Genomic DNA, 10,272 nt, shown 5'->3' on the forward strand with positions numbered 1-10,272 from the left:
AGTTTTCCCCAGTCTTCAGAGCAACAGAAAGTGTACTTTCCAGGGCGAGGGAAGCCCCATTTTCGTAGGGTGTTAAGTGACACATCGACCAGCAAAGCCCTAAAGTAGTGCACTGCTTGATGCGACACGCACTCGCACGCACGTAAGCCCAACCGCAAGGGGGAGCGGGATGGACAGAACAAAGAGAGGCGTAGGGGAGCGAGCGCGTGTCCAAAGCCCGGGTTTACAGTTGTTCGGGTCTCACAAATCAGATTAGAGCGAGAGAGAGAGAGGGAGTGAGAGAGGGAGATCGAGTGTTGAGGGGTTCGTTCTGACATCGACATCCCCTCCTGAAACCCACTCTGGTCGCTTGGTATTGGCCCCGAACGTGGTATAAAAATAAAACAAGAAGATCAGCAGACACAGAGACCGCAAGACCCTACAAAGGGGAGACGGCGGAGCGGGAGGGGGAGGGGGACTGAGAGCGAGTGCTGGCGACAGCTGAGGCACAAGATTTACATCGATCACACTTTTTATGTCACATGAAGAATCGGATGGGAGGTGGAGGGGGAGGGGGCGAGGGAAGAACAACACGATTGCAGCGATGGCATTTTGGCGAGACAGTTGGGTGACACAGAGAAGAGACGACAACTAACCAGACGATACATGAGAGCCCCCCGGAGGAGTCCCAGTCTGATCCAATACCCACACCCATCCCCCATGGCATGATCCGATCCAAGCAGTGCCAGGCAGGCGGCAGGGCAGACGATCAGACACCGATCCAACACCCAGACCCAAGCAGAAGGCAGAAGGCAGAAAGAGATGGGGATTTGCAGGGCAAGAAAGAGACCCACCCCGATCGGTAGAGGTGGGAAAGAAACAGACTGGGGGAAAGTCGCAGGGAGAGCGAGAGATGAGAACTGTGTGCGGACGAGGCCATTAGATGATCGCCCCGTCTAAATTTAAATGTCTGTGCGTTTAAGTTGCAAGGCAAAAATAAATCTACATAAAACGTAAACAACACAAAAAGTTTCATTCCATTCCATTTCGTTTCGTTTCGATTTGTTTCATTCGCTTGTAATGACAGATCACAAGACCTCTCGCGCCCTCTTTTGGGCCCAGACTGGTTCGGGATCTGGGTGGATGTTGCCAAGGGTGCCGGTCCAAGGGTTGTACACAATATGTAAAATAGATTTATACATAGAACCAACTCGTTTATGCGAAACGAAGGCAGACATGTTGACAACATGAGATCTAGATCTTGTTTTAATTGCTGTAAATAGAGGAGGCCCAGGGATGAGCATATTCAACTGGAAAAAAGGGCCTAGACAACTATCGAATTACGCTCTGTAAGAGCGAAAGAAGACAATAAAAAGATGATTTCCCACTGTCCCCAGATCTTCAAACACAATTCCTTAAAAGGGAAGAATTTTTAGGATTACTACATTTTGATTTGACACCAAACTACCGCTGTTCCCTCTACGGCCTCTACGGCCTCGACGGCTATATCCATTTCAATATGCCCATAATCAATTCTGATCACTTAAGCAAATGAAGATCGTTTCCATAACCTATCCAAGAAGCCGATTCTGATGTCATCTGTATTTCGGACCAACTATGTGATCAATTGTTTTGATGAACGCCTAAAGCAGTCTTTTGATTCTCAAATATTCCAAGCTACGATTAGTCACAAGCTGGAATTCCGTTCGATTGAGTCACACGAATACAAATTACGAATTCTATGAATGGAGAATAGAATCCAGTGTCTGATGGAACAAAATTGTGGGTTGTGGAAAGTCTTTTCACCTCTGTCCCGCTTTTCACGACTTTCCTCCCCCTCCACGGAATGAACTCGAACTCGAACTCTCACGGCCCCCTCTGTATAGATCTGGGGACTGGTTCCCCCCCATCTTTAATGGTCGCTCCCCCCAAGGACTTAATTCTTTCGCCCCCCAGCAACCCCCAACAAGATAATTTCAACTTTTCGTTTATTTTTAAACTGCATTTTCCCTCTGCTTTCGGTGGGCGCAGGGGGGCCGGGCCTCTGCGAATGGTTGGGAGAATTAAAAATAGCAAAAGCATTTCTATAAAATAAATAACACGAGACAAAACCAAGGGGGCCGAGGGGGCCGAGGGGGAACACTCTGCTCTTCTCTGCTCGGGCTCAAAAGCTGCGCGTCTGCATTTTCTTAATTTAATTTTCGTGTTTCGGTTCACGATCAATTTCATTCTAATGATTGTAATTAAAAACATTTTCCCAGACAGGGGGCGGGCAGGCAGATCTCCTGCGGCAGTGACGCCCACTCACGCGCCTTCCGAGCAGTCGAGGCATGTGGCGAGGCGCTTGGTTGAATCCGAAATGAAAAACACCTAAGGAAGGTGCTATCCGTCGGGTATTTGGAACAGGAGTTACCCAGTAACAGGGGTCCTATATAAGATGTTTATTTTGTTGTTTTCCTCGATAGTATAGTGGTCAGTGGTCCCCGCCAGTGTGTATACCCTGCTTCCCCTACGGACTACAGGGTATACGCCAACGCCACGACGTCAGCAATGAGACAGACGAAATATTTTTGAATGTCTCGAGGTTCGTCATCAAAATGCACTCGTGAGTGAGTGTCCCACCTCTCTCTCTCTCTCAGAGCAACACCTTTCCGTTTGTTTTGCCTAATTTCGTCAGATAAATATCTCACAGCAAAACAAAATAATGCACGTCCTCGTCTGTTGTGCATTTTAATTATACCCGATACTCAAAATGAGTATTTGGGGTATATTAGATTTGTGCTGAAAATGGATGTGTGTAACGTCCAGAAGGAATCGTTTCCGACCCCATAAAGTATACATATATATTCTTGATCAGCATCAATAGCCGAGTCGATTGAGCCATGTCTGTCTGTCCGTCCGTCTGTCCGTCCCCTATAAGAGCTAGAGCAACGATGTTTTGGATCCGGACTTCTGTGATATGTCACTGCTATAAGAATATTTCAAAATTTTGCCGAGAGCCATACTGACAAAGTATCGGGTATAAATGTAGAGTTGCGGTCTCCGCAGCAACTCACAACGTTCCCCCTCGTTTTTAATTGTAATTGTAATTGCATCTTTGTGTGTGTCTCAATGAAGGCCTCTTCTGCGTTGATTTTTGTCTGATTTCTTGCGTTCCTCTTGAAGAGGATTCCATGTTTCTGTAGAGGAAGACCATCTCCAAGCAGAAGGTTCCTTAAGCGCCACTAAAAACTGGAACCATCTAAGGAAGGAAGGAATTTTTGATTGGAAATATCGATAGACCTTATTTAGACTGTAATATTCTTTGCTTATCTTCTGTTTCTAGTCTAAAAATGTAGTCTTTAGTGGCTTTATTTGTACTGTTCTGCGATTCAGTCTCAAGTGGAAACCCAGAGAGAATGAAGAAGGGGCACAAACCGTACCCCTCAATCACCCATCAACAAACATTGTATACAAAATACCAGAAAAACCATAAAAAAAACGAGCTGCTGCTGGCATTAGTAGGTCAGGTCAATATAAATCATAAAACGGCATTCCATTCCGGGCATAGCAGGCATTCCATTCCATTCCCATTACAGTCCGATGGCATGGTAATCCCCATCACATCACCATCGTCCACTGCTCTGGCATCCCGGATGCTTGGGGATGCAAAATGTGCAATGTCAAATCCAAAAACAAGCACAATGACTCAAAGCCTGAGGCTCAAAGCGGCTGCAGATTGTGGGCTATAAAAAGCAGGCAACTAACTTTCCAAATGCCAATAGGCGACAAACAGATTGAACAAACCACAGTCATTATGCATAGTGTATGCTGGCATGTGTTGGATATTTTTCAATGGGTGACGACGACAACGACGGCCACAGCCACAGCGACATTTAACTGAAAAATGCAATAAACAACATTCCAAGCTAAACTCCCATGAATACTGGAGGCACTGGAGGCACCATCCACTGGAGCCATAACAGTGCCGGGTCATTATGCGCATGTGTTGCCCATTATCGTGTAATCATGCCAGAGATCTCTCTCTCCATCTCTCTGTGTGTGCACACTAGTGGAACTACTGGATATGGCAGAGGCACAAAGTAGCAGTGGGTCACGACTGGAGTAGCGTGTGGCCAAGGGCCAAGGGGGAAGAAGGTATGCAGAAAGGAAACGGAATGGCAATAGGAATCCCAAAAGAAGCAGGCTTCATTCATCGAACGATGCACAAATATCCCATAAGCGAACGGAAACAAATTGGGGGAATATTCAAGCAACGTTGCATGGCACAAATTTCCCATCAGCGAAAGGACACAAACGAGCCAATGAGAAGGCAATAAAGAAGTACAATCTCTCTCTTTAATGCAACACCCATGGGTGTTCTTCCATTTAAGGTACAAAATACATACAAAAAACAAAATACATTGCTTGTGAATGACTCAAACGGATTTCCACTGAAGTAAAGGAGAAAATAGATCGAGTGCAGAGCAACAAATACCCCCTCCTACCACTCCGATTTTTCTCTAGTTATGTACATTCTCTCATACACATTCCAATGCACTGAGTGGTCCACTTAGGCAGCCACTAACTAACTAAACAAACTAACTATACCAAGCCAGCAACCAACCAACCACCGATCGAACGGCCTTGAGCCCACCGATTTACCCCTTCTTTGAGGCACGAAAGAGAGCGACAAATAAAACTAGTTTTCTTTCTTTTTACTCGAAAAATATCTGGTCCAGAGCTTGCTGGAGAGGTGTGCAGAGGAGTACTTTCCCCCAGGGCTGGCACCAGCAGCAGCACCAGCCCCCACCTCCCCCCAAATGACATTGTCAATGTCAATAGCAAGATCGTTTTCTCTCCGTTTCCTTTAGCGTACAGAAGAATATGCGCATATCTTGAGAGACTCTGTTCGAGACGATGGAGATCGTTGGTGCTGCATACGCTTAACGGCTTGCAACCTTTACCTGGTGGCGTTATTCGGCGTCTCTCCGGAGCTGCCACAGCCACAGCCTCCGCTTCAAGTGATTAATGAGCCCAAAAACGGACAACAGACATCGCCTTGTACGGCTTGGATGTATGGGGGGGTTTTCGAAGGTTGGATACACACTCACGGGGAGGGGGGGGCAGACAGACACTTTGAAATTTTGTCGACTTTTATGAGCAATTAAAAAACTATTACAGACCAGGGCCAAAAGAATGGCAAACTGCATTGTGTGCCGGGGGGAGGGGGGACTTTTATGTGAAACGATGACGTTTTTATGGGCGCCACGCGAGTGTGGGTCGAGGTCGCTGCGCATGCGCCCCTTTGTTCTCCCTCTCCCTCCCTCTCCCTCATTCCCTCTTTATGGAATGCGGAAATGTTTGGACCCTCTCTCTCTCTCTCTCTCTGTTCATTTTGTATTCAATTTTTGTTTAGGTGTATAACTCAAAATGCACCCTAATGACACACATAAAGAGATACTCGACTCTTTTTCGTTTTTTGTTTATTTCTTGTCAATTAATTGAGGGGCCATTAAACTTTGTTTTAATGAATAGAGTGCGGCCCAAAGAGGCGGGGTTGTTGGCATCGCCTCGAACCGAATGGAACCGAATGGAACCAAACAGATGGAAGAATACGCTTATTTATGGCACTTTTTTGTTGTTCTTCCTTTAATTTATAACTCTTTTTCCCTCTTCCCCTTATCGTTTGCTCGTTTTTGTTTTTGAAATGCATTTATCTATGGTCTGGTATGGTATTGCATGGAAAATGATCTGTCTCACATTCAATTTTTAACTACATTGGGGTGGTCCTTGGAAAGGTGCTTTTTTTGTATTTAATAAAATTATGTTTCCACATGGCATATAATAAAACTTGTTCTTTGATGGCCCCCCATCCCATCCCAATCCCTAAAAAGGCAACAATTCATTCAGGTCCCTTTCTGGTAGATCTTGAAATGTGTTCTCTGGAGTACTCGCTAGTTCCGAGACACATCAGAAGGTGAGACCGAGTCTCGGTCCCGAGAATGCAATAACAAAATACACGCATTGTGTGTGATCGGCGCTTGACCGGGATAGGGGTCTAGGGGTGTATTACAACTGCTCCCAAAATGTCCCAAAAATTTGAAATTCATTCAACAATAAGGAATGTAGTAGCTATCAGAGATGGAAAGCAAATCCTCTCTTTTAACATTTAAAAGCTCTTCTTTATGGAACTCACAAAATACACATCGTCTTATGGGGACTTTGCGTTGCAGAATTGTAGAAAAGATTTCGATAAAGATAAAGTCCGATAAAGTCCTCCCATTGCGATCAGCCCGTCTATAGCTCTCCCTCTCTCTCTCTGTCTCTTTGACTGGCTCTTGCCCTCTCCCTCTCTCCCTCTCTCTTTGACTGGCTCTTGCCCTCCCTCTCTCTGCATCTTCTCATTCGATTCGAACTCGACTTGGACTTCGACTCCACTCTCTCATTCACGCGCCGTTCACATAACTTAAAACGTGATTTTTACATGGCGCAAAATGCTCTCCGAGAAAGAGAGAGAGAGAGAGAGAGATGCGATGCGATGCTGCTGCCTCTTCTTTCTTTGGCATTCTTGACTGCAACAACAACAATAACAAGAATCAGCCTCAGACGAAGGTCTGTCCCTCAACATTGGAATGTGGCACAGCACTTTACACCCTTCCACGTCTGCGTCTGCCTCTGCAGCTGTTGCTACTAGTTTATTGAGGGCAGTGAGGGCAGGGGGGGGACGAAGAAGTGCGACAACAGGGGAAGTACAATGTACAATGTTCAATGTACATTTTACGGCATGTTAACTGTCTCCTCTCCCGGGGATAAGCCCATAAGAAACGAGGGAGAGGAGGGGAGAGCCGGAGGGACATTCGAATTGAAGGACGGACCCGCAAGTACAGTTTCTGCATACCCTAGACGGTCGAGGGTATAACGATTTATCGCTATATAGAACAATGAAGTATCTATAGAAATTTCATGCGAAGAAACAAAAATCTTTATAAATGAAATTATTACCAATTTTTACGAAATATTCGTAAGCGCCAATAACAGTACATTTTTTGAATGATTCCAGAATGATTAACCCAAGGGGTACTCCCTCCTTTCTCTACAATTATGACACTGTTTTTGCACTACTCTCCTTTAATTTTTAATTTGATTCCAAAAATGTTCTTGGATCTGAAGATAATTCAATCAAACACTGCAGTTAAGGATGTATAACCGATGGATATATAGGATTTAGATACTGGTAAACACAAAGGGTATCAAATACTTCGATCTGCGTCGTTTCTGGCTACTTTTATGAATGTTTTTATTGAGTAAATGTTAATCGTGACATTGTTTCGTCTTTCGTCGTGCGTTTCGGTTTCGTTTTCGTTTTTATTTCTGGTTACATCACTTGGAAGGGCATTAAACGGCTGCAGTCGACGCAGGCAGAGAAGACGGGCGTCGGCAGCAGATCCCGTTAGCCAGCAGCAGTCGGCCATCAATCACACACGCACCGAAAAGCGGAAATAAATATAGAAAAACAATAGCAACAAAAACTGCAGTAGTGTAGGGCAAAGGGGCGGCAGAGGGGGAGGAAAAGGGAGATGAAAACAGGGCAACACCAGCGAGTGTGGGAAAGGGACAGCGACTGTGTCTGTGTGGAACGGAAGTGCGTCTAATTGAGCAACTGACAGAATGTGCGCGTCTGCACGGGGCAGCAGCACGCCCCCAAAACGCTAAGAGATGTGATGCCCCGAGACAGTTGGACGACACCCTCCCCCCATTCCCCCAGGGAATCCATGGGCCCTGGGTGCTGGGTGCTATCTCAATCAACGTCTGGGCTGGCTGAGGGAGTGACGGAACGACGGCACGGAGTGGATGGATGACTGACAGGCAACACGTGTGCCGCTGCCCCATAACAAACCAGTTGGCCATAAAAGTTCAAGACTGGAATGGTAGGAGGAGGATCCCGAACGGACATTAAACGCATTGGAAACGAGGATCTTAATGGAAGAAGCTGCCAGAAGAAGACATCCAAGGGGGAGGATCGGAAGCAGCCGTAAAACGGCTCTGAAAAAAGCGGCTTAAAAGCTAAAAACACCTTGGAAGGATGATGGGGATCCCACATGAGATGGATGCATTTTTCTAGAGCAAAAAAAGATGCATGACGAATGTATGAAACATGTTTTATTTATGTATTCCATTTATTGTTCATTTATGAAGCTTTTGATACTAAATCATGCACAAGACATGTATTTTTTTCTTTATTCGCCTGCCCAAGAATACATAAATCTCGGATCTGGCGATAGCAAGTCTTATTTAATTGATTTTTACCAAATAAATAGTATGGATGAACAGGAGGTGATAGAATGCTCTCTTTAGACTCTGGAACTCTCTAGGAATGCAAGAAATATCTACTAAAAATGAATACATCAAAGTAAACCAGAGATCTATTATTCCATTGCTCAAGTGGCAGAGTTCAATGGAACTTTCAACACAGAATTCGCATCAATGGAAGCCACTTAGAGCCTTATCATTGACCAACAGATCTCTGGGATCTCTACCTCTCTCCCTCTCCCTCTCCCTCTCTAGAGAGCCGTTCTGGTGTACGTTTGCGTTTTTCTTTCCAATTGAAACTATTTCCGGCCCCTCCGACTCGAAACAAAACCAAAACCATCGTATAAAGAAACACATTAGTGCAATATATATGTGCAATTGCAGTGGCATACCACATGCCACATGGTGCCACTCCACTCCACTCCTCTGTAACGTCTCAAGAGTGGCTCCTGTGTCTGTGTCTGTGCCCCACAACTGGGGGAAATGCCCAGACGGTGAGTGTGCAATTGAGTGACTGTGTGATGCGGTCCGTTGCCTGTCTTGGCTTGGTCTCTGCGGTCTGCGGCTGGAAGTGGAAGTGGCGAGTGTGGATGGGGCCTGGGTCTGAACCAGCTTCGTTCTGGTTTCCCCCACAGTCTTGAGGAACTCTCAGAAAGTTGTTTTTCCCTTGCTAACCGCAGCCAAAGAATCTTTCATGGGAATACAAGTTATAGAAAAGTATACGTTATCCTTAGGGTATACTTGTAATGGGAAGCTCTAGATATTTTTCTTCCCAAACCTCTCTCCTTCCGCCTGTTCCAATAGTTAAATGTCCCATAAGCGAAATGACACTTGGGTATCTTTTGGTATCTTCCTTAGTACTAGGGTATTCCCTACTTCGGTACCATTTCCAGCTCTTGTGGTTGCCCCCCCTTCCCCCCCTCTCTCTGCTGCTGGAGCAGTCGCTGCTGCCAAGTTATTATTATTGCAGTTGTTGTTGCGACAGACGCGCCATTTGTTACACATTATTTAGAAGCCAGCCCCCATTTAACGCCCACCACCACCCCCATCCCCTCGCTCCACCCGTTCTCCAAGCAATCCAGTATTTTCCCCCTGTTTGGTGTTTTTTTTGCTCCATCCGGAATTTTCTCGATATTTATTGTGCCGTCGAGTTATTTGGAACTGGGCCATGCGGAAATACCAAAGTGAAATATTGGAGGCTTCGTCGGATGATATATCCGGAACTTGGAACTCGAAACACCCCCCACCACCGCCCCCCCATTGCAGCCTTCGTTCACACATTTTTCTCTGTGTTCCCTCCCATTGACAATCAAATCAGCATAAATTTCCCGAAGAAAATTCCAGGTCGTCCCCTCTTTTCAAATACTTTGGAATGTGACACAAATTAAGCACAAACGATATGGAGACAGGGAAAGAAGAAGAAACAAAAAAATGAAGTGGAATGGAATGGAACTTACCGTATAGATGGGATCTATCTCTCTCCGTCTCCCTCTCCGACTCTGTCTCCCTCTGTGCTCTGTCCTTTATTGTTGTTGTAAATTTCAAACACGTTCCCCTGATAATATCTTCTGGATGCACTTTCTTTACAGCTGCAACGTTAGCGAAAGCTAACTGTTATTTTCGTGGGGTGGCGGGGCGACACACACACACACACACACACACACACAGCGTGGGGGAGAGAGAGATGCTGGGAGAGAAGCGCGCTCAGCTCTAGATTTTCTGATCGGTATTTCTGATCGACTTGGCCTCTCTTTTTACTCTCTCTCTCTCTCTCTCTATCTCTCTCTCTGTCGTCTTTCCTTGCCTTTCTTTTGTTTTGTTTTTTTTTGACTAGCAATTTGATTTATTTAGGTTATCATTTTCTTGCTTTTGTTGCTTCTTTACAAGTCTGTTTTGTTGTTGTTGTTGCTTTTGTCACATAACATTTTCTCACTTGTTTTCTCACATATTTTTCACATGATTTTTTACTTTCACACCTTCGCGGCATTCGAATCAGATCCG

The 10,272-nt window shown here is 45.4% G+C and overlaps 1 protein-coding gene across 2 annotated transcripts in view; it reads right to left on the bottom strand.

The window, feature by feature from the left end:
* InR (Insulin-like receptor) overlaps window positions 1-10,067 on the bottom strand; it is a 35,557-nt gene extending 25,490 nt beyond the window's left edge. For both annotated transcript variants that reach the window (XM_033377196.1, XM_002137806.4), the window contains exon 1: window positions 9,729-10,067. The gene's annotated coding sequence lies outside the window, so the exon portion shown is untranslated. The remainder of the gene's footprint in view (window positions 1-9,728) is intronic.
* Between the last annotated feature and the right edge of the window lie 205 nt (window positions 10,068-10,272).

Source organism: Drosophila pseudoobscura, chromosome 2 (genome assembly GCF_009870125.1).
Source record: "Drosophila pseudoobscura strain MV-25-SWS-2005 chromosome 2, UCI_Dpse_MV25, whole genome shotgun sequence".
Taxonomy (NCBI): domain Eukaryota; kingdom Metazoa; phylum Arthropoda; class Insecta; order Diptera; family Drosophilidae; genus Drosophila; species Drosophila pseudoobscura.